The sequence below is a fragment of the Ascidia mentula genome, chromosome 3 (genome assembly GCF_947561715.1).
Source record: "Ascidia mentula chromosome 3, kaAscMent1.1, whole genome shotgun sequence".
In the NCBI taxonomy this organism is placed as follows: Eukaryota; Metazoa; Chordata; class Ascidiacea; order Phlebobranchia; family Ascidiidae; genus Ascidia; species Ascidia mentula.
This window is the reverse complement of record NC_138568.1, coordinates 9,357,459-9,382,942: the sequence shown is the minus strand read 5'-3', so window position 1 is coordinate 9,382,942 and position 25,484 is coordinate 9,357,459. Positions and strand designations below refer to the sequence as shown.

The window sequence follows — 25,484 nt, the reverse complement described above, 5'->3', positions numbered from 1 at the left end:
TGGCGGGACTGCTCGCCCTTCGTACGCGCCAGCGCCGCAACGCGGGATGAGTGATCATTCCCACGCGACGGACGCGGAACGCCGCCCGAGTTTGCAACTCCGTCAGGCCTTTCCGGACTTGCGCCCTTTCCAGCCGGCCGCTCTGGAGCCTCGTGAGTTTCTTCCCTTGCTCCGCGAGAGCTGACGCTCACGCTCGGCGCGGGTGCGAGCTCGCTAAGGTCCTCGGCAGCGCGCGTCGCCTTTGCCGCCCCGTCCCCCTCGGCCTCGTCCGATCCTAGGCTCGAAGTCGGCTCTGGGTTGGGAGCAGACGCAGACGTCACATCTTCCGGCTTCACTTCGGGAGGAGCCGCCATTGTCGTCCAGAAGGGCGACGCCGACGCCTCGTTCCCTCGATCCACCGGCGGCGCCGAAGCACTTCCACCGGTTGCCCGGCTTCCACGCTCCGACGCCCCCACGCTGGCACCTGTACGTAAATTCCGAAATGTTGCCAGAAGAGCTGGCGGAAGACTTTCAGGCAGGACTGGTGTTATCATAGCCTTCCGCACGGTCCCGGGGGAGACTGGGGTCCTAATCCAGCTTAAAAGGGATTGGTCGGGAGACGGCGACTCGGGCCCGCCGTCAGGGGAAATTAAACTAAAGGGAGAACCGTCTGGGGACTTATTCAGCAACGCCGGACTGGGTATGGGTGAGATCCGATTTAAAAAAATGCGGGGAGAGGGAAGCCGAACGATGTCGGCGTAGCTTAATGCTACCGGAGAGGACAGAGTCGGGGACGGGATGGGAAGGAACGAACCCCCAAGGTCATCGGCACCGCTGCCGCTCCCAAGGGGCGACAGGGAACCTACCCGAGGGCTGCTCTCGGTTGAAGAGGGTGAGACCGACGAATGGTGAAACACCATCGACGGAATACGGGATGAGCCGGCGAGGCTGGACTCGTCTGAACCAGTCGGTGGGGATTGAGACGGGGAAAGGGAAACCGGGACATGCTCTGCTATGCCGTCTGAACCAGTCGGTGGGGTGGCAGGCCATTCAAATTAGTTTGTTCACCACATGACGTCACAAACGGACCCATGACCCACCTCCCAACCCCCGACACGACTCCTCCTGACCGTAACATGCGAATCCCCCCCGTAGAAACTTCGTTTCTACCTTACGTTTTGCTCTACATCAGAGGATTAGTAAAAGACGGGGATAGCGCGAACGCAGTCCCCACTAGCAGAAATTGTACGGCCGAGTTACCCACATTTGGGGTAATCGCAAGGGTCAGCTAAGCCTAAGTGCAATGGCTAAGCCTCGCCCTGGGCCCACCGCCGGCTTTTTTTTTTTTTTTTTTTTCTCAACGGCTCAGATTTGTGCATCTAAAATCAAAAGTAGATGTCACCTTTTTCATCACTGCCGTCCTAGCAAGGCGCAAAACGACAAGGCGAAAGAGGCACATCGAGTAAAATCAGGAAAAAAACGGAATGCCCTGTGCCATTATTGGTTACGTTACAGTTTCCTCTTTACCATATAAATTTTCTATTCTTTCTAATTCGAAGTTTAATTTCGCTATAATTTTGTAAAATAGTTCATTTACTAGGGGTTGTATGTTTTCCGTGTATATGTTTTTGTAGTCAAGGTGTAGTTTTTCCTTTATGATTGTTTTTTTAAATATAGCTAGCGTTTTGCGTTCTACTAATGATGTGTGGATTTCGAAAATATTGTACATAATTTCCTCGTTAGTGGCTTTTAGGTTTTTGGAGTGTTTTATTTGGACATGTATTTTTAGTTTATCTATAATTTGTTTTGTTATTGTGCATTCGGTGAGTAAATGTTTTATATCGTCTTTGTTTTCTTTGCAGAATTTGCAATAATTAAGTCGCGCTCTTCCGTTTTTTAGTTGATACATTTGATTTTTCTGCTTGAAAAGGCCCCATTTGAAGCCGTTTTGGGCTGTCATGTAGGCAGCCTCTGGCTCAAGGTTTGTGAAAAATCTTTTTTGATGTTTGCTTTTATAAAGCAAATTTATCCAGTTGAAGCATGGATTTTCGACGGGATTTTGATATAATTCTTTTTGTTTTTATTAATTCAAAATAAAAGTGGCGCAGTCTCTAGCCTTTTTCCAGTTAATCTCATTGTTTTGTTCTTTGAGTTCTTTAAATGTATTGATTGTGTTTTGCCATTCAATATTTGGTTTCCATGCGTTGGGTCTGCTATTATCGTAGAGTGTTGGATTAATGATTTTGATTTGTGTTCCTAAGTTATACTGTGCCCATATTTTCCATAGTTCGTCGTATGTTTCGCTATTGATAAGATCTCGCAGTTTTTCCATTTGTGTTGCTTTTAATTTTGTTTCAATGTCCGGCATTTTGATTCCACCTTGGTCGTAATTTGCAATCATTTTTATTCGTTTGATTGGTTCTATTGTTTTAGGGTGCCATACGAATTTGTATAGATGCGCATTTATGTTTTTTATGTTTTGCTTTGTCGGAAATATTGTGCGTGCAATAAACAGTATTTTTGGTATGATAAGTGTATTTATTATTGTGATTTTTCCAAATATTGTTAGGTGTCTATTTTCGTAACTGCATATGATTTTTGTAATGTAGTTTTGAACTTCGTTCCAGTTTGTTATGTTTTCTTTTCCGTTTTCTTTGTATTTGATTCCCAGTATTTTTACTTCAGGTTTAATGTAAAGAGGAAATTGTTGGTTAATTTTTTGTTTTATATAATTCGACGTACATAAAATTTCAGTTTTTGCTTCATTAATTTTTTGCCCAGATACACGTTCAAAAACACGTAAAGTTTTGAATATTTCCAAGATTTCATCACAATTTGACACGAAAAAAGATGTGTCGTCGGCATATTGTTGGATTTTTAGTTGTATATTACGATACTTGAAACCAGATATTTTTTCACATTTATTGATATTTTGTGTTAATGTTTCACTTATAATACAATAAAGCAACATACTCAATCCACATCCTTGGCGTACGCCTCGTTTTATTTTGATTTTGTCCGTCAACAGTCCGTTTATCATTATTTGACTTGTAATGTTGTTGTATAATATTTTTATCCATTCTATTGTGTGTGTCTGTATTCTCATTTTTTTTAGTGTTTTAAATAGAAATTTGTGATCAACTGTATCGAAAGCTTTTTCTATGTCTGTGAGGACTATTGCTAAATCTGTGTTATATTTTTGTGCTATTTCGATCGCTGTGTTTATGTTGTAGTGTATATGTTGTAATTGTCTTTGATCTAGTCCGCATTTTTGTTCTAATGATATTTTATGGTTTAGATCATTTTGGAGTCTTTTAGCTATTGTTTTGCTGAGTATTTTATAGTCTGTATTTAGTAGTGAAATCGGTCTGAAATTTGTGATCAACGTTTTGTCTTTTCTTTTTGGTATTAATTTTACCACTGCGTTTTTCATATCCTCTGGTAAATGTTTCCTAATTGTAATGTTCGCTGCGAGTTCGTGGTAATCTTCTTTTATGTCAGCCCAAAAGAATTGGTAGAACTCCGTTGGGAGTCCGTCTAATCCTGGGGATGAATTTTTTTGCATCGTTTTTAACGATGCGAGTAATTCTTTTTGGCTGAGAATGATATTGTCGTTTAATGTTTCGTGTGGCACTGGTACTACGCGTTCTAAAAATTCATCTTGTTTCTCACTGTTTATTTCCCTCTCTGTGCCCCAGAGGGTAGCGTAAAAGTGCGTAATTTATTGTATTATTTTTTCTTTCTCTGTTGTTATTTCATTTTGTATTTTTAGTGCTCGTATCGCAGTATTTTCTTGTTTTTTCGTTTCGATTTTAAAGAAGGATTTATCCGGTTTTTCTTCACTTGTTATTTCTTTTATTCTTGCTCTTATTTTTGCTCCTTTGTTTTTTTCGTTATCTAGTTGTTTGTTTTGTTTTCGAATTTCAAGGTATTCTACGTTTAAGTCTAAGTTTTCACTGTGTAGTTTTGTCATTAATGATTCTAATTTTCTTTGATTCTCTGTGTATATGTTATTTTTTTGTTTGTTTTTTTCTATCGCGAAAGTGATTGTTTCTTTTTTTATTTTCTTTTTCAAATATTTCCAATATTCTAGAGTGTTTTCATATTGGTGTTTGTTTTGGCGGAAATCGCTGATGGTGAGTTTTATTTGTGTCACGTATAGTTTGTCTTCGAGTAGACTTGTATTAAATTTCCAATAATTTTTTCCCCATTTTGCGTTGTTTCCTGTTTTTAAGGTGAGTGTCGGTGCTAAATTGTGATCTGTAAATGTTGTTGTTTTGTGTGTAAAAGTTTTAATTTTGTTTATCATTGGAAGGTTACAGTAAATTCTGTCAATTCGGGATGCGGATTTTTTTGATATGTATGTAAATACTTTTTTGTTTGGATATAATTGTCTAAAGGCGTCTTGTAGATTGTATATTAATTTGGTTTCTGACCACTGTTTCACGTCTTGTCTTTCCTTTGATGATTGTGCTAAAGTGTCTATTTTGTTACATGTAAAATTAAAATCGCCGCCGATTATGATGTTTTCCTTTATGTCGTTTTGGTTGAGGTCTGTGTGTAGAATTTTTATTTGTCTTAATCTTGTTATTGCGGCGTCATGTGTGTTTCCAGATTTGAAGTAAATGTTGTATATTGTAAATGTTTCTGTTTTATCCTCGTTTCCTGTCTCTAATGTTATTTTTTGTATGTGATTATTTTCAATGATTTTATGGGTTATGTCTTGGTCTATGTTTTCCTGTTTTAGTATTATCGCTGTACCACCGTGTAATCTATTTTGTTCGGGTTGGGATGTGTTTGCGTAAATTTTATAATTGTTTTTAGATGCCCATTTCATAATTTTGTTTTGGTCAATTTTATGTGTTTCCTGAATTAGCGTAATTTGTATGTTTTCTTTATCTATCAAATGGGATAGGTTTTCCGTGTTTCTATTCAGTCCGTTGACGTTCACTGATAAAATTTTGAGGTCTTTTGTCGCCATTGGATGTGGGTTGGATAAAGACGTTAATATTTTTCAGCGTTAGGGAAAGAAAGGGAAAGTGGATAGGGTAGGGTGAAAACCCACTACACTACTTTCTTCTTTCTTTTTTTCTTCTATTTTTCTGCATTCTTGAGTTGGAGCTGGATGCAGATGATGAGGAGGGTTGGTCTTCTTTTTTTCTTTTCTTTGTCTGTGATGCCGATGTTGAATTTGCTTCCTATTATTTTTGCTGTTTTTTCGACATCTTTTTGTGGTGTTAGGGGTGGGCGTATTGGGGTCATGGGGTTTACGTCATTTGCCTTTGATCTGCAGGGGGAGAGGATTCCTTTGGGTGGTAGATTTTGGAGGTTTTTTGGTGTTCCATATGATGAATTTTCTGATTCTGTGTTTGTCATTATTTTTAGATCACCAGATTCAGTAGATTTTCCTGGTTCTTCTTTTTTGTCTTCTATGGTTTCTGTTTCTTCGGGTTGTTTTTCTTTTTCTGTTTGGATTTCTTTTTCTTGTTTGCTTTCTGTTGGCAGAAACTGTGCTTTATTTAAATTCTCCATTTTTTCTTCATGTATTTTTATTCGATTCAGAATTGGAGATAGGTCTTGTGTTTCTGTCACTATTCCTTTGCCGATTGGGGTAGATTTTTTTGGTATGGGAGGAAAAGCGTATTCGAAAGATAACTTTGGTTGGCTTTGTGCTTTATTGATTTTTGACACTTCCGGGCACCATTTGCCTCCGTGTCCTCTTTCGCCGCATATAGGGCAACGATTTTTTTTAGGACATTGTGTTGTCCAGTGTCCACGCTGATTGCACAAAGTGCAAGCGGGTCCAAAGGACTCTCCAGGTTTCGCGATTTGGATTGAATGGCCGAACAAATCTGTAATGCATTTGATGTTCTCTTCTTTGAAATCTTCTAGTATAAGATGTACGTATCCGTTGTAGAGGTTCCTGTGCTTTTTGTGTGTGAGGAATCTGTGTTCGATGTATGTTCCCCAGCCAAGGTCGTTTGTTGCCTTTTGGAAGTGATGTTTGTCCATTTCAATTGGAACTGGATATAAAGTGAGTTGTGTGCGCGGTTTTGGTGGTTTTGACGATTGTATAATTATCCCGTATGTTTCACTGAAGTCATAGGGGGTCGGATCTTTTAGTTCCTCTAAGATTTTTTCTCTGTTCAGCAGTGCAAAATCTAAGCCCGAATAAGAGATTTTGAAGATCGATTTTGTTTTGTTAACGGATGTCACCCCTATCAGACCATCTTTATGTTTTTCTAGCTTGGTTTGGAATAAGTCTATGAAAGCTTCTAGGGAAAAGTGATCATAGTTGATTATTTGCAAGTAGGCCGATCTATCCTCAACAAGGTAGTTTGTTTTTTTCAGCATTTTCTTGTTTGCTGTAGTGTGTTTGTGGGTTTTTGAGCGTTAGGAAAGGTCGTTTGAGTGAAGGTAGCGGTTTCGCAATAATTGTACAAGGACTTTGACGACAGGCGTTAAACTGTTATTTAATTGGTCTCCGCGGAAAACAAAGCGGGGAACCAATTAGGAAGGAGGAGGGGGAGCCTCCGGGTGCAACTCAGGAGGAGTATTACCGGAGGGTCGCCTTCCTGCTTTCTCTCAATAATAAGAAACGTTCTCCTTCGTTTCTGCCTCAGAGGGCAATGAAACGTTGGGAGGATGTTTCTTGTGAGCTCTCTTTAGAGCACAAGGTTGGGTCCAGGAAACAAGTTCCTGGCTAGCAAGCTGACTGGCACAGGTAAACTGACACAAAATACGTCTAGACTGTTATAATATGGCTTTATCGCAAGTGAAATCAGGCAACAAAAATGAGCATGCACAAAAAACAACAGAGCACACGTGGTTTTGATACTTCCTGCAATAACCGTGAAAATGAACCGGTGAAGGCCCTCGTCAGGTAAGTATGCTTTGCACAGCTTCTTGAGAGGTAGCATTTTTGTCGTCCGTCCTTGTGTTTGCCGCATTGTGCATTTCACGGCTTGTTTTATCTGGTCTCCGACAAGCACAACAACCAAATGTGCCGTTAAATTAATTGCTCTCCCGCCCTCCCTCTCTACCTCTCTTTCCTTGGCGTGTGCATACAGACGACACACACACACTCATGGGATGCACCGCTGTTTCGTGCAATTGTTTTGCGAATGATTAACAGATGGTTATTCCCACATGTGTGGGAATGTGGGCCGTGCCTAGAGGTAGTGCAATACCAGGACAACCCGTGGGCAGGTCGAAGCAAGCTCCGGTACCGTGCCCCCCGTCCAAAAATCAGGTTAATACAAAGACATGCAAGCGAATCGCTTGCGTCCCAGGTATTAAACTGAGAAGAACAAAGTGGTGTACTAGTACCAACCCGGGTGTTAGTCGGGTGGACCATTCGCCATGCCGAAAGGGCTGGTTTGCAACCGTGGCCTCCGGTCGCCATCGCAAGCGACAGCAACCGGGCGAGGGGGTGTTGGATAGGCGAGTTCGCCCGTCCGGGTGACAGACAAGTAATCTGTCGGGTTCGTTTAAAACCGCGCCGAACCTGGGTCAAAAGACTGAGGTCGTGCGAGGGCACTATGGCCCCTCTGGGTATAAAATGGAAGGAACTCAGGTCTAAAACCCTCCCCGAGAAAGAAGGTCGGGGAGCCGACCACCCAAAGGGAGCAGACGGGGAACCAACGTGGGGGGTTATTTCTGGTAACTACAGGGATGAGTCGGATGATCGCTCACCGACCAGAAGCAGAGCCCTGAAGGAACCACGGTATGCCCGGGTAGCCAACCCCTTCTTAGCTCTAAAGAGCCGAGAAGCGATGCCGCAACATCCACTGAGTCCGCAACGTCCGGAAGAGTCCGTCTCGCATTTGCTGCCAAATTTTATTCCGGTGAAAAATGTGGAGAAAGTTGTGTTTCCGTTCGTTGCGTTTGGGGCGTAGAATCGAGTGGAACGGGTCGCCCTGTTAGAGAGGGGTCAAGCTTGGTAAAGTATGCATGCATTCAAGACAAAATTCTCCTCAAATGGTTGCCTTTGGGATACGTATTACTTTACAGTTGCAAATAAGAGTAAAATTTGAATATTTGGTGTATTATGCTACCCCAGGAAGCAAGTCAAAACCTTATATACGGCGCATGCCAATGATGAATCATCGCACTATATGCAGGCCTGTATTTGGCGATCTCAGCAATTCTGCATTGATCATGAGGTTTTGTGGAATAATCCGCCTTGGCATTATACATTCAAGTCGGGACAAAAATTAGGTTACCAGAAACTGTGGGAGGACACTTACCACACGCCAAGCCACCAATCACCGGCAACCAATAAGCCCTGGTTGATCGGAATCATGAGAATCGACAGAAGCAGAGTGAGTTTGTTATGGGATAAATACTCCCAATATGACCTCCATCCAATGCTCCCCACAGACTTTTCCTCTTCTTTCTCAGCTACCGCCATGTGTTCAACCTGCAGAAACATGGGTGTGTTTTTATGGAATTACGGCCGTTTATAATGTGTCATATAATGGTCCAAAATTCTGGGCAAAAGCCTCTGTCAATGCTTTCTGTACGTTGTATTACTGGTGACCAAATTCAAAATCCACATTTATATCTCAGAAGTCACCTTTAATAAAAATGGTCGAACGTAACAATATCAAGCACGAGAAACATTTTTGGTCAAGCGGAGAGAAGTATTTATACCTGTTGAACCTTTAAAAGGGTCTCGGAGAGTTGTTTCGACAGCCTACGTGATTTCAATGCAACGGATCTTTTTCTCGATGAAACAACGCGATCAGACGACTCAGCAATAATATCTTAAACGAAATAACACCCTGAGCACTGTAGTGGTTAAACGCTTAATTTTGTACCGTCAACTTCCTCATGCGAGCAAATTCTGTGAAATCCGTACCGCTTGCTTGCAGCTCCTCGCATGTACCCGAGTCTGCAATATTGCCCTGTTATTGAAAATAATTCTTTTGAGCAAATAGTTGTTTTAGCGCAGTAGTTCTACCACAACCACAAATACTCGCTATAGATGTATATCATATATACAAAATACAAGTGCACAACATCTTCGCAAACCCACCTCTTTCCTGCATATTTTTAAACTGCTGAAGCATTTCCTGAAACCGCCAATGTCGTGCGCCTAAATTATCAGGAGCTAGAGTTGCCACTGAACCCCTAATGGTTTCAGAATTGTCACAACTGGTCAGGGTTGCCAGGTTGGCGCTTTCGGCGCCAAATTCCCTGAATTTGGCTTTTTTCCATTTTGTCTGGCGCCCAAAATTTGGTTTGGCTTATTTGGCCCTTTTCTGGCGTTTTTCCTGTTAGCTTTGCGTTCGGAAGTTGCCCGGGCTCGTTCGTGACGAAACAGGTTCGCGGTATGCTTCTTTTCGGTAAAAACGTCACGCATCACAGCCCAAGCTAGTACAGAAGCGTTGCAAACTGTATGCCTGGGTAGCGTAAACTTGACTACTTCTATAGTGACGTCATAATTTGAGTTTTGAAAGACTGTTTGTTAAAAGTTTGCGTAGCACTGGCACTGCTATGCACATAGAAAGACGGATATAATCCAAGAGCATAAATAAACAAAGAAGAGATTGTATGTTGCTCTACCGCATGAATGTAATTTGCCTGTAAATACAATTGAACATATGTTCGGGAAGCAGAAAATTAAACAATACAGTATATAAACGATTGGCTCTTTTCTGTTTCACTCAAAACTAGTTTTGGCGCTTTTTGGCGTTTTTTGTCGTGTTGTTTGGCTCTAAACAAAAAAAATATTCTGGCAACCGTGCAACTGGTTTTAATTTGTATTCCACTCTTTTCCAGAATATTGATATCGGTCAAAAGAGGCTGTAAAACTTTTATGTAGCCCAACTCTTTTACTAAAGAAGATTGTGTTATAACGCAAACAAAAATGTTTTTTAAAGATGACAAATGTTTTTGACCTACATTTCCAACTGTGAAGTAAAAGCATGTTAGCTTGTTCTTCTTTCAAAAAGATCCAATGGGATTACACATTTCCACATCATCACAATAGAGATGCAGGCGCAATAGTTGTTTGTTGCCATAAAAGAAAGGGTGATTTAGAAAAAAATTCGCTCATGTAAAATCTAACATCATCTCATCGCTGCAATGGGCAGAACTATTAATTAGATATTCTTCCCATACTTCTGAATTTTGCAGGTAAATGGTCAAGGTCTTTAATATTGGCACATAGAAAACTGACTTATTGTCATCAAAATTTACTTGAATTGCTTGCACTAGTCCAATTGATGAACAGTATGTAGCAGATTCTGTTTCATTTTTATTTTATGCCATAGATTCATCAAATATTCTTTGTCGTTTAAATATTGATATTCTTCACTTGAGCTCAAAACCGAAGAGTGAGCATCAAGTACAGGACTGAAAACTTGAAAACAAACCCATCATTTCATTGATCTGGGAAATTTACTGGGAAGTTGATCTTGGAACGGAATACCTTTCTCGCATCATTAACACAAATCTAGCCATGTTGTGCACAAAAGTTGTTTCTGCTGGAATGTACACCCTGCTCTCAGCAAATCCACTGCTAGGCTCAGCTTCTATTGGCTCATTAATATCTGTCTGTTCAACAGCCATTGCCACGGGTGTGTTTTCCAATTACAACAAATTTTAATGCATTCTTGAAATGTGCAAAGCTTCTTATACTTATATATATTTTACCACAATCAACTATTTTGCATTACAGCAACAAAGGCCTTGATAAAACATGATCAGTTCTCAAGTGGGCTAATAGTAGTTTTCGACTTGGAAACAAACTGTTGCAACTTCGAAATGGGGATGGGTATCTGATTATCTCCGTCAAAATGCAATCAGCCGTAACACTTACAATGTAATTCACTCCCTTTAAAATTGTCAAACAATCAAGTATTTTTAACGCGGACTCGACAAATGGAATTATGTAACCTAATGGAACAATAAGTTGCAATACGAGAAAATCACAAATAACTTCACACAAAAGCTTAAGTTCAACTTCTTTGAAACACAACATGCCTTACTCACCACACACCAGATTGGAAAGTTTGCAAACTGCGCGGAGGATTTTTGTCTGTGGATGGTGAATGCGCGGATTGTGCGCGGACTAGCGATTTTTTTGCGCGGATTGTAGTAAATTTTTTGTTGTTTAATATACAGTGCCTTTAGAAACAACTCTATTTTCCCTTTGGCAATAACTATGAGAAGAATGTATTTTTAAGAACCGATTCATAATATTTTAATGTTGGAAGGGTTTACTTCAACGAAATCGCACTTTTCACAGATGATTATATCGGCTTTTTAAGCGGTGATCAGCTGCAATGGATTAGCGTAGTTGGCACGGGTGGCGAAAGCTAGTGGGAGGGTTGTGAGTTGGAATCCCGTGTTCATAGCTTTTTGCTCTGGGAACTTATTAATATTTTATTGGTGTTATTCTTGCTGTCACGCAGTCACAACGTACAACTTAACAAAACGATTTGCCACAAACAACTGTAAAGCAAAAACAAGCGTTTCAAAACGTTTTAACTTTATTTACACTTCATTTGTAACTAGCCAGTTGCCATCACGAAAATTTATAAAAGAAAGGGAAACTTGGGTTCCTCATTTTTGAGTCTTGTAACCACTTTAGAAGCAGCGCCATGCCTATGTTTGCTTCGACGATCTTTCGATATGGGAATGAAGTGCCTTCTTATCCCATGTTTCTTGCTGCCTTCAACATAAAGTGTAGCCATCTCGAACAAAGCCTCGTCACACTGGATTGCATGGGGCAGAGACCAATCAACGATTGTTCTGTTCTTCAGAACTTCAAAACTTTGTTGCCCATCCATTTCTTGTTTTTCCATTACTCGGTAGAAAGACTCGGCAACTGCTTCGGTGCCTGTTTTTGCATACATAGTATCAAAAACCAAGCAAAATTCCTGACCAATTTTCGTGTATAGCTCGGGGTCGGTGTATATAGCGTGGATAAACTTTCTTTCGTTGAAGGCAGTAATGAACGATCTTCCATCATCGAAAGAAACTTTGAAGACCTCAGCTAGTGTGAACGTTTTGGGTACAAAGGAAGAAAACTCAAGCAACCGAGTTGTAGAAACATTAATTTTAGAAAATGGCTCTTGGCTTGGGTCGCAATCTTCCGTCTTGATGTGATCAAACATTACTGCAAAGTGAGTTTGAAACATATTCCCCCAAACTACATCAAGTAAAGTTGACTTTAACCTCCAATATATGCTGGCAGAAAACTCTGGTCCAAGCTCCAAATTTTCGTCACGAACATGCGGTAATTGGGCCACAAAATTAACACATTTTTCGAATTCGGACAACCCAAAAGATGCAAGCTTTCGCTTATTAACAGGATGATTTTCTGCAAGTCTTCTGCCACACATCTCTTTGAAAAGCAACCCAAAATCCAAACATTTTGACAATAAACTTAACAAATCTGGACAAGCAGAAGAAAACCTTCTTTCAAGTTCAGCGACCACTTTACTTGTCAACCGCTTGAGGTCTTCGAAGCAATCTTTTCTGTCACTAGGCTCCCAGTTAATTGGTTGCCCAGGTTTAACATGACCCACAACTAGCCAGCCTTCAACCAGATCACAGCTGCCATACTTTAGTTTTGCGATTTCTGGCAAATACTTTGCTAGCAAAGGGCATGTTGACAATGAAAATCTCTCTGTCTCCAGTGCTGCGCTAAACTGTTGCATTGCCGACAAAACAGCAGGAACGTATTGTGTCAACTTCCAACCAGGACACCAGTGAGCTTGAACTTGTTTCATTAAAACAACCAGGGGCCACAGCATGTCCAATAAGCCAAGGAGATCTGTGACAAAATCAGCCCCATATATTTTGTAGCCCAATTCCTGTCTATTGTCGTGATCTTTGTAGGCCTCAAGACTTTCCTGAAGATTTTTCAATGACAAATAGCTGGAACTTAGAAAGCGTTGTTGGGCAAAAGCGCTTGTCACCTTTCGGAACCGCGATTGCTCCTTAGCCATGACCGTTGCAACGCTGTGCATTTTCCCACGCCCAAACAGTTGGTGGTACATATTAGAACGTTTGAGCAACCTGTCAACAAATTCGGAATCTTTGAATTTGGAAAAAGCTTTGTCTAACCAGTGACTTGGGTCCCACTGACATGGCCACCAAAATTCGTCGTTAACCTCACGACTGCTGCTAGTTTCGGTTTCAAGCACAGAAAATATTGCCTTGTTAACCGTGGAGACAAAGCGCCCGGTGAGATATTGACCATCAGTAACTTTTCCTTGCATTTGTACCATTCTTTCATTCCAAATGCCCAAGTCTTTCACACCCGACAGCAAAGTTGTTGCTAGCTCTTCTGAACTGCCACCAATGCCCTCGGAAGAAGTATACACCAAATCGACTGAAGCGACTATTCCTTGGCGTCGGCCTTGCACCACTGGGCATACCAATGTTACTTGGTTTGTTTCCCTGTGATTTGTTGACTTGTCGGCTGTAACATAAAAGTGTGGAGGAAATCCAGTATTGGCAAGTGGAGCAGATAAAAATTTCGAACATTTCTCTTTAATATATGCCACAGCTACGGCTGCCATGTCTGGAAAAAGTTTTCGAGAATGGCCAAAATCTCCGATTGGTGCACCAGCAGCATACAGTTCTGCCAATCGGTCTTCATAGTGTAGAGCAGCAGACTTGGACTTAATCACGCCAACTGCAGTGCGAAGTTGATTTTGTACAACATGTTTACGCATAGCTAAACCTTTTAAAACTGTTTTGTTATGCATTGCGCTTTTTTGATGCAAATCACTTTTTAAGTGTTGTAAGAGACGCGATTTTTGGTGATACCAATCTTCGTTATGACCCATCAGAAGATTGTCGCAGACCTCTGGTTTAATAGTCACTCCCATCGCTAACGTCCCCTGCTTTGCGGCTAGTAAACCCGTACTTCCAATGGAATTGGTGTACTCTTTACAAGTTTTACACATCAGAATGTGCAAACTGTCATCAGAAATTAGCTCGAAGTCTTCATATTCTTCGATAAAAGCAGTCAGGTTGCCAGCTTTGGATACAAATTGCTGCGTAGGCTCTCTGCTTTTGCTTGAAAATCCGCCAGGCAGAAGTTTCTGAAGTTTTTTTGCCACTTTGTCAGAAATTACGTCTAAGTCTATTGTCGATAACAAGTTGGTTGAAGTGGTTGTCGCTGGCAAGATACGTGTTTGAACCCTGCAAAACAAAGATTGAAAAAGGCACTAAGAGCAAGTCAACTTAAATCATGTGTATTTTGCGCAAAAACAACTACTCGGGCCTAACAATAGAAAAAAAATAAGGAAAATAAAAAATCAAGCAAATGTAATTTACTTCACTAACTTTATGTTTCTAGCTGTTGGTTCTTGATCAGAGCTACTTAAAGGGCCATGTGGGTCACCGCTGCTTGACGGTCCCTGCGTGTCACCACTGGTCGACGGTCCCTGCGAGTCGCCACTGTGAGAGGGTTGACTAAAAGAAAAGATAATATTGCAAAAATACAAAATTTGTTTGTAGATTGTGACCACCTGACCTATAAGGTTAAGTGCATTTAACACCAAATAACTTTTCTTAAAAATATGCACCTCGGCTGGAGTGAAGGGACGTCTTGTTTCTGGGTGTAGCTGGGATTTACCGTCTCTAATGATTGATTGCCCCTATAAGTAAATTTACTGTATTTTGGTTGTTGCCACAATTATGATAACAAAATCCACCCGGTACCTTCTTTGAATTTCTTTGTATTTATCCAGTGCATGTTTCGCTTCCGGCGATTTTTCCCCCACAACATCCGTCTCAACGGTCAAGTCGTTTTTGTGCGCATAGCGTATGTGTGCAGCTATGGTGGACTTGTTAAACCGACTAAGCCAGAAATGCTTCTTGTTTTGGCGAAAACATGCTAAGCAAAATGCTATTTGGGTGTTTTCATGACCCTGCTTAGCTCTTTTAGGCGGAAACGTCACATCTTTACCCGGTCGTTTAAAAAGACTTGCAAAAGCTGGAGTAACAAAATACTGTCAGTAAACGATTAAAAATAAAGAAACACAAACAAACAAACAAAAGTGTCTTACCTCTTGATTGTTCAGCGACCTGTTTCTTGCTGAAACATTTTTTGCAAACAACATCTACACCGAAGCCTTCTTTTGCCTGCTCTGCAAATTTTGTTTCACAGCACGGCTCAATTGCATGACAAGGACTCTTACATTCGCTACATTTGTGTGAACCACATTCTTTTTGGCATGTAATGCACAAATTTATTTTTCTGCTATAAGATCTGAGCTACACGACAAACCAAAAATATAATCTGAGTTTCTTTGCAGTAGAGTTTCTGGACTATAAATGACTATTGACTGCGACTCGTACTTCTTCGACCCTGACAATAAAACTCCCGCTGTTTCTTTCCGAATCCATCAACTGATGAGCTAGTTTATCTTATTAAAGTCGTAACATCTGGTTTACAATCGCTTTCCCTGCCTCAGCATGTCTAAACACTTGCAGCTGTACATAAACTCTTTAAACTCCCCATACGGTTGAACTCTTAATCGTGACTCACTAGCATCCAAATACACTAAAAATCCGGTTTGTTAAAAACGTAATTGCAAAATATTGTTACCTTATTGTTAAAAGTTAAGGGCTGCGGTACTCACCGTGGTCCGTAGGAAGTCATATCTTGCGTTTAAATGATTACCTATTGTGACGTTGCAGCAGTCTTTATTAACTTTTGTTACTAAGAAATAGTTAGTGACGTTTGTTACTCATTACAGGGAAACTGTCAACCAACCTATAAGAAAAAACGTATCTTACCTTAAATCGTATTATCACCATACCAATAGAGTTTCAGAATTTAAAAGCGTATGTTTTTTCAAATATAAAGATCAAATCGTAGATCGTAATGGATTTCAAAATTTAACGAATGTGTGATGTGCGTAATTTATGCCATTATAAAAAAAAAGTTGGCAAATATTGCATTCACCCCGCTCGGCCTAGTCCTTTTTTCGTTGTTCGTGATTTTCGAGAGAAGGAGAGAAAAAATCAACGCGCAGGTCAGTGAAGCATATCCAAAAGCCTTCGAACCGAACATTGGTGCTGATTTACTGCTGAACAGTTGGGGTCTTGGGGAAAAGTCATCCAGTGTTGCAAGACTTGGAGCGATTTGTGCGCGGATTAATAATTTTTGCGCGGATTGCTAGTAAAATCACGAAAATTGCGCGGATTTTTGACCGATGTTCAAAATCCTCCGCGCACGACATATTTTCCAATCTGGACCACACACGTTTCGTTCGTCGAAAACAGAAGACAACCATCATCACGTGGTATCAAAAGCTTTGATCATAGAAATTGAAACACTGACAATGTTTATGTCAATGCACTCAAGTTGGAAGCAATACCGGAGTTATTTGTGAATCGATATTTTAGTATATACTCAACAAGCTTTATTTTTTTAAATGTACGTTAATTAGACAATAAAAGTGTAACCTTCCCGTTATCCATTTGTAACTTAGCGGTTAAACACTACTTTCATTATACAGTATCAAAAATTCATTACCTCTTATACACCTAACGTGATACATAAATGTCAATGGTACATTCTTCGTCGCGAAAGGTGGAATTCTATCACCCATACATTTACCACCAGACAAATGGTGGTATTAAAACACCCCAACACGCGCTATAGTTACTAAACGAATGGTGTTGCTTCAAGGGTTGACGAAACCATGCAAAAACAGCCGTAAGGTATAAAATTACATCCAATATTTATGTTTCCCACCCTTTGGATTTAGAGTGCACGCTCACCAACCAGAGTCTCATCGCCGTTTTCCAGAGCCTCCAAATCCTGTGCAAGTATTAAGAACATTATTAATGTAGATGGGCTACCTGAGGCACCATTGAGTGAGAGTTATAGTCAAGCTTTGTCAGCATGTCTTTCTTCATTGTACAGTTTTCCTTAAATTCGGATCAAGTTAAACTACAGTAGCGATAGAAATTGGAAGATGTGCTAAAATTTTTTGTGAAACCTCCTAACCAATGACTTCCAAGATTATCACACAAATCATCAAGACGCTAGCACCAACAGTAAAACCAGCACCAATATCAATGCCTTCATTCTCTAACAATTTTAGATCATCTATCAGTGAACGAAACAAAACTGTCTTTGTTACTTTCATTTGCATCTTTTTCTTTGCACAGTTGGACTACCTGAAATGAATCAACCTTTGATCTGTTCCGGGGATAGACATTTGAAACAAATGATTAGATTTAAATACCAAACCATCTGCAAAGTCAGTTATACCAGTTGTGTGATTGATAGGGTTCTAATACTGATGCTTAACCAGTGAAGAAACGTGCTACCTGACTGTCCAAGAATAATTTGTATTGGAGAAACATAGTTGAATTTTTTTTAAACGTACTCTTTCCTGCTGTGGATTCGAGAGAAGCGTGAATTTCAGATGAATGCCGGAATAGAAGTTTACTTCCTGAACAGTGCTTACTGGTACAAATGCTTGTTCTGGAGCAAAAAAAAGGTACACATTCTTTAGTTATGTCAGCATCCACACTTTGTGAACTTGCTGCGTCTGTATGAACAGGTTTGATAGAAAACGATTCCTCAAAAGGCTTGTTTCAACAACATGGGTCTTGAAATTTTTTGCACTGTACGCATGACAGCGAAATAGGTAAGAAGAAAATGAATTTACAACAGAAAAAATCTTTTTCCAGCCATCCATAGGGCAAATCACATTTTCGACACGGCAAAATGTTACAAAGTGGTCTTCGTCGAACAGCCCCCTGTCCATTCATTGGACATATGTGAAGACAAATGGTTTCACAAAATTAAGGCAAAAATGTGTTGTTTTTTGCTCAGACTTATCGACGAAGTTCCAACTGTGTTGTCATTGTGACAATCAGTGTATTCAATGGGCAGTGTCCGTTGTCAGAAACTGAGGTACATGCTGATGAATGCTTAAGTAGAAAGCAAACTGCATTTGCATGTGGTACAACAGAAGGCAACGACTGCATCAAATAGGAAGAAGACGACGAAACTGAGTACACTGTCTCGGATGATGGCTGCAGTACGGCTGTGAACACCCCGGTAGCGACAAAAACAGCAATTGTGGAAGCTTTGTAAATGGCTGTAATTGACAAATCAGATGTCGATGCAGTAAAGATTCAAGTACAAAGAAATTTAAAGAAATTTTGCTTTTCGCAACTTTCACAATTTCTTCCTGAAATCATGGAATTAGAAAAAAAACGGAGTATCGGGAGATTTCTATGCAGGTGGTGTGTGACCTATGTGCGTATTGTGCTTCATGGCTGTTATTGGTCTCGCGATTGCACGTCTTAAATTCATTACAACAAAGTGTATTGTTCCAGAATCGCTGATGTAAGTCAAAGAGCAGTTATTTACTGAATGCTTGGATGGAAGTGGTTATGAGCCCGGGACTACATGCGTTGCTGATGGTACAGCGCGCAATATTGGGCATCTCATCAGGGTTACCAGAATTATTTTTTATTTAGAGCAGGGGTTCTTAACCTGGGGTCCATGAACCCCCAAAGGGTCCGAAAAGATGCATTAAGGGGTCCATGAAACGAAATAAAATTATTCCGAAAATCCACGTATTTTCCTTTGTCCATAAGGTTTCGCTGTCCACGAATTTTAATTTTTCGACATTTGCAATGTGTTTCTTGCAAAGGGGTCCATAGCTTTTCAAAGAATGTTTTAGGGGTTCAAACACTGATTTAGAGCCAAACAGCACCAGAAAAGCGTCGAAAAGAGCCAATGGTTTAAATATTGCATCGTTTAACTTTCTTGGCCGTTTGGTCAGTAAAGTCGTCTTATAGTCGCACCAGCTGCACTTATGAGACCTTTTAGGTCGAAACAGTGGCCATCTGTCTGCAGCTTATACACAATTCATATTATTGGCTCCATATTGTTTAACTTTCTGTTTGGCCTAACGTATGTTTCTTTAACTTGCCGTGTCAGTTTATGCACTGTTTTTGTAAGAGAGTGACTGGTAAATAACAGGTTTGTTAAATAACACGGTGACAACAACCAAGGAGAACTTTGGGACATACCCATGTGGGACGCGAGCTAATCACCTCATGACTAAACATGGGCAACACTTTTCACCATAGGGAACATTTTCCTGCAGGTCCACCAACGTCATTTTTGTTATGACGTGTGCTCGCTGTCCACTAGCTTTGTTCATTGGGCAAACCGGGCAAACACTACGACAACGGATGAACGGACACAAGTGTGATATTCGGCACAAGAATACCGAGAAACCGGTAGGAGCGCATTTCAACGAGTCGGACCACAGTGTGGAAGACATGAGAGTTATGGTTCTGCAGAAGGTAAAGAGAAGAACTAGACTAGCGAGAGAGACGGTGGAACAACGCTATATCGAAAAGTTCGACTCCGTCAATCACGGTCTCAGAGACTGGGGCTTCATGAGTCACTACACTCACCACTGATGCCACGGGCATTAAGTGACCAACAATGGTCACCTTTTCGTGCGTTTTTCCCTTTTTTCTTTCTTGTTTGACACTCCATTTACTGCACCTGAAAACGCGAGGTAAAGCTCGCGAAAGCTCGTGCTATAATAAAGTTATTTACCAGTCACTCTCTTACAAAAACAGTGCACCAACAAGCATTTTATGTTAAACTGTATTTACAGGCAAAATACACTTATGTGGTGGAGCAACGGTTAAACTTTTCGTCAAGATAACGCAAACTTTTACAGCAGTCACAGTCTTTCCAAACTTGACAAACAAATTATTACGTCACTATCACCACCCCAGCCATAGAGTTGCATTGGTGAACAGGATTGCCATTTCAATTTTGAAAGTGGAAATTAGTAAACCAACATCTGAATTTTGTCCGTTACTGAAATTTTCTGCTATATTGTACTTGCATTATATTTTAATCCAAATGTTCATGCACACAAAACCTGTGACAAAAAATCCCGCCAGTGATGGCAGTAGATCTTCATCAACCAACAGCAGTAAAAGTAATAACGCCATAAACAACGAAACAAAAAGAATGCGTGCAGAAATATGACACAATGATAGCCTATATCACAAAAACAGATCAATGTCCACAAAATCTACATTTTTGCAGATGGAACAAAATCTTTGTCAGAGATTAGAAGATCTTTCCTAATTCTGGCAATTGAGTTTTGAAGACTTAAGGCCCGTTTACACTACAGACGATTCCGTGTTTTTTTTATTGTACGCGTGTGCTGACTTGTGCTGGGATGGGATGTGCCGGTCTGTGCTCGCTTTTGCTCGAAGAGCATAAATTCGGGCACAGTTGGGCACACATTGATGCGAAAGTGCAAGGCGACTGCTTAAAAGGAGAGGACATATATTATTTTAGTTGTGGTTGTGTGATGTGACCGCGTTTGACATGTGATCGATTGATTTGAGCGTGTGAAATGGGTGCCGTAACTGCATTACAAAGCGGTGTATGGAACGGCGCTTCAGCGGGATGCTGCTTTGAAAAAAAATAATGGTTTTCCAAGATGGGTGCAGGCAGAGGTTCAATAACAGCAGATAGACTGTGTGTATTTAACTTGTATAGAATGTCATTTACTGATGAGCAACTGGTAATTTAAATATATGAATGTTTGTACAACACAACCATGCAGGGTTACCGAGATAGAGATAGAAAAGCAAATGCTTGGAAAAATGTAGCAATTGCATTAGGATTAACAGGTATGTTTTATTATACTTACGGCATTTCATGTTGGACAAATCTGTACTATTTATTTTAGGTAAACATGGGCCGTGTAATTGTTGTAAACGCTTTAAAGCCCTTCGACAGAAATACATAAGGGAAAAAGGAAAACAAAACCCAACATACTGGGGATCTGCTTAAGGTTCTTTCCTTTTTGGAACCATTTGTAAAACCACGAAGGTTATTTAATAATACCTAAGAAATTGGCAGAAAAACAAAAAGTAATTGTGTTGCAGCACACAATCCAACATGGAGTCTACAGAAACAGTTCAACCAGTCCAGCTGATGAAAACTTAATAATTGAAATAAATTCCAAAGCTGCAGACAGGGTGTGTACACGCACTGTTTCGACCTGTAAGGTCTCATCAGTGCAGCTGTTGAGTGGCACTGTGCTAGCTTTCACACTAGCAGGCACACTAGTTTCCACTTTGTGGTACCTTACGGTCAACGTCGATCTCTGAAATAAATTCAGAATCAAACTTTTCAGAAAGCCAGTCAACTGATAATAAGAATAACATCCAATGTCAACAGTCTACGAAAGGTTTGTAAAGGATTTTGTTGTGGCTGGCAACCAATACAATGATATTTTTTAGAAATGAAGGGGACATCTAAACGCACCAAAAGAAAACAAGTTAACAATGATGACAGTTTGGACAAGATATTTAAGGAATTAAAACAATCAAATGGTATTTTTATTTGTTCAAATTTTGTTGTGAAGTATTAAAAAAATATTTTATATTGGACAGAGCCTGCAGACAGTGGTGACATGTTTTTTTGCTTGCATGGCGAAAGAAAGAGGCAAAACTCATTCCCAAGTCCGAACAAAAATAATGACAAGTATACACAACAATTAGCTGTAATTATATTTGCCCAGCATGCATGTTTCTTGTTGTGTCTACATATTCTACATTTTTCACTTGTACATATGGTAACTACAATGCATAATACTGACTTTTTACAAACTTAAGAGTATTATTGTACAATACCTCAAAATGGCAAATCAAACACAAAACTGTGTTCACTTTCTTTCTTGCCATTCTTTATAACCATGTTATTGGTATGCATTTTCTTGTAACTAACCGTTTTCGGTTTTCACTTTCACTAATACTACATTCATATCAAACCACATTTTTGACATGATTTTACATTTATTGTGACATATTTTTGTAGTGAAGAAAGGTTTACTGCTAACTTTACAACAATTTTACCAACAGCATAAGACCAAATAATTATGACCGCATTGTAACATCATTTTTCCATGGTACGGTTCCCATTGGACTTGTAAAATACTTCACAAAATCCTTGCGAACTTCAGCTTTTGCTGAATGCTTTCCTCCAGTACGCAATAATGGTTGCAGAACAGTTGACTGTGAGGTATCTGCACGCCATTGTCCTGGTTCAATTATACCATCTTTGTTTTCATAATCAGTGGTGTTTGGTTCAACATACTGTAGGGTTACCTTGCGTCGTAAAAAATTATGTAAAACAGTACATGCCTTAACAATGTCATCAACAGTTTCTGGCCGAACTAACAAAGGCTGGTGAAACACCCGAAAAGGTGATGCCATGATGCCAAATGCATTTTCCACTATGCGCCTTGCTCTGCTCAACCGATAGTTATAGACTCTTTGCTCATGTGACAAATTATACATATGGAAGAGGCTGAGCAAATCCAGATAAACTAGTGGGGGTAGGTAAATCTAACAGGTCACCTCTTAAACCTTTTCCTAATACATTTCCATCACTCTGTCTGCCACAAGCTCCAACATCAACAATTATAAAATTGTTTTAAGCATCCACAACCGCCAATAGCACAATGCTATATGTCTTTATAATTGAAGTACAGTGAACCTGAATTGGATGGTGCTTGAATGAGCACATGCTTTCCATCTATGCTCCCCAAACAATGAGGGAACTGCCAAAACGTTTCATATTCATCAGCGATTTTTATCCCCACCGTCTTCTTTTTGGGTGAGGCATCACTTCTGGCTGCAGTACATTCCATAGGTACAATCCTTGATATTGTTGACTTGCGCATTCTGTATGAATGAGCAATGCTGGTATAACTGTTTCCTGTTGCTAAAAATCTAAAAAGAGTTTGAAATGACTGAAGTCATGGTGAACAATTTTAGGCATATATTTCTTTTATGTTAATGGGCTTGTCCGTTTACCTTAAAGTAACAGCCAATCTTTCTCCAGCTGATATGAAAAACCATGGCTGATGCAAGATTCGCATGCTTCGCACAAGATTGTGGTATTCGCCTGATTACGTAAAGTTTAAGGAGCGCCAACAAACATCAATTGACTTTAAGACAACATACCTTCAGTTTTCCTTGTTTTAAGCAGTGGATGAATCCAAAATTTACGTTTTTTTGTTTCTTTGTTGAAGAATATGTACAGACAATAGCAACAACTTCAATTTGTACCTATAATAACGCTGCAAGTCAAGACTGACATCCTTAAAAATTATCAACGTCACTTGCACTTGTAGGTTTCGTGTTTATATCAGGGAAATAGGTTCTTAATTTCTTCATTTTCTCTCAAGTCCACAGTACTAATGGACGAACTGATCTCGTCACTTAATTTTAGTTTTGAAGGGTAACTGCAAACAAAATAATACACCAAATAATTACTGGCATAAATGTTCAATCATACACTCACAATTTTTTCTCCCCATAATTCAGAGACACATTGGTGACAAAACTCTTTTTGTTCGTTGTTGAAAAATAAACGTCTTTATTGAGTTGATCGATGATGATACTCCCCTGAGAGTTCGCAAGTACTCTGTCTTTAAGGTCAGCAAACTGAAACCAAACAAAAGGCCTGAATTATGGCAACAAATTTGCATTGTTGATGTTAAATATCTGGACAAGCAAGCAAATAGAATATTAAAGCTATCATCAAAATAACTAGTGCTTCTTACAAAGTTTTTTGATGGGGGAACTGTGGATTCATCAGTCAATGAAGATAGGAATCTATGAATAGTTTTTCTTTGACCAACAGTATCAAAACCAATTAATTTGAATTCATTTTCATTAAGTTCAAATAAAGTCTGTCCATCAATGTTTTCATCTGAAATGCAAGAGTTAGACATGTTTCATAACCACATAGTGCAATTGACCAGTGCTTTTAGGTTAAGAGGATAAACTTTTTCAAGTTCATCAAACATAACACACATGTATTTTGGGGGTTTTGACTATTCAAGGGCATATGCATAATAATGATTATCAAAACCGTGCGTTTTAAACATACATACTAAAAAGCACACTTTATTATCAGGTAATAAGAACATTGTAGATGCGTGTTCTATTTTAGAAAACTCCGTGTAGATCTGACACCATTTCAGCATAACAATCTTTTATTGGGATGGCAAAAACTTAGCAAATCCAAGAGTTCAGTTATCAATTTAAACGTTCGGTATCGAAATAGTCAGAATGGCATTGAGTTGAGTTGTTAGAGTAATCTGGTCTTTAGACAATGCATTACATCGCTTTTTTTAAACCCGCTTGCAACTTTCTTTCGAACAATAAACTTCTTCAAGTTTTTATCGGGGTCGCAAGCGAGTTAATTGTTTTAGAGCGATGGTCGTGAAAGTTTTAAATGGTCGTTCAGAGTTACGTGAATGCGTGAGTAAACGCTCCAGGGTATGAAATTTGCACAAACATAACATCGGCAAGTAATCAACGTACATTATAAAAATACATCTTACAAATACACATGTGTGTTCACTACAACATTTGGGCAATTTTTCCAAAAACAGGCCAATTTTCATTTATGTTATGTATGGCAATAACAAAGTTACGCCTGTAGGAAATGCTGCCAAGTGAAATCGGATGAAAACACAATTTCCATAATTTGTAGTAGTAGCAAAATTAATTCCAGAAGTGGATCATCTTCTGAAAGCAGGTCCCCAAAAATTAGTGGAAAATGCCGAATAAAGCACCATGTTTGAGCAGCTTTATCTTTTGCCTCAACTTATGATTTTTTGCACATATGCCAAGTTATGCAAAACTAGTTTTATTTCCTTTGGGGCCACACCCTTCAGTAAATCATGCATTGGATCAAATGAATAATTTTCTGTAATTTTAAAGTACTTTAAATCAGCCAAACATGATCTACCAGCAACACCCAACTGGGGAAGGGACCCATTCCCAACAATTAAGTTGTGACTATCAGATGTCCTCAAGTGAAAATTTGACTCTTTAAAAGCAGTTTGGGCTTCCTCTCTGCTTGCATAACAAAGTCGACAAAAATAAGTTGCTGATGGTGACTGAAAGCCAAGCGTTGCATGAGCCGCAAGTGAGTCTGCCACCAGCATTGTGACAGTGCCCCGCAGAAATCTAGAATTTATCAAAAGCCCTTCTTCACTTTCAAGTTCATTTATTTCTTTAATAAACGGAGCAAGTATTTTTTTAAATCCATACTTCTTGACATCAAGAGAGTGTGCTACTGCCAACAAATATATATTTTTCAGTGCAGCATTGCATTCCAAAGGAAAGTTTTGTATGGTGTAATAAAATAGGGCTAGTTCATGCACTTTTGTTTTTGAACCAAGGGGATTGACAATTTCAACATCATCGTAATACAGCTGAATTTGTAACGCATTTGGGTCACTTGCAAAAAGAACATGCTTTTTGTAGGCCTCTCCATCAAAGTACGACCTAATCATATCATTTTCCTGTGAAGTTTTGTTTGCACTCAGCCATGTTGCTACATCTGTTTGTTCCTTAAGTTTTTTTTGGAACTTTGGTGATGGAAATATACTGAAAAGTTTCTGTTACTGAAACAGGAATATGCTTATCCA

General features: G+C 39.7%; 1 non-coding gene and 1 pseudogene across 1 annotated transcript; both read right to left on the bottom strand.

Moving 5' to 3' along the window:
• Nucleotides 1-1,185: 1,185 nt before the first annotated feature.
• LOC145896884 (U1 spliceosomal RNA) lies at nt 1,186-1,322 on the bottom strand (annotated as a pseudogene).
• A 5,813-nt stretch (nt 1,323-7,135) lies between these two features.
• Nucleotides 7,136-7,324, bottom strand: LOC145896488 (U2 spliceosomal RNA). The gene has a single exon (XR_014401935.1). It is a non-coding gene; the product is annotated as a U2 spliceosomal RNA (small nuclear RNA).
• Nucleotides 7,325-25,484: the final 18,160 nt, after the last annotated feature.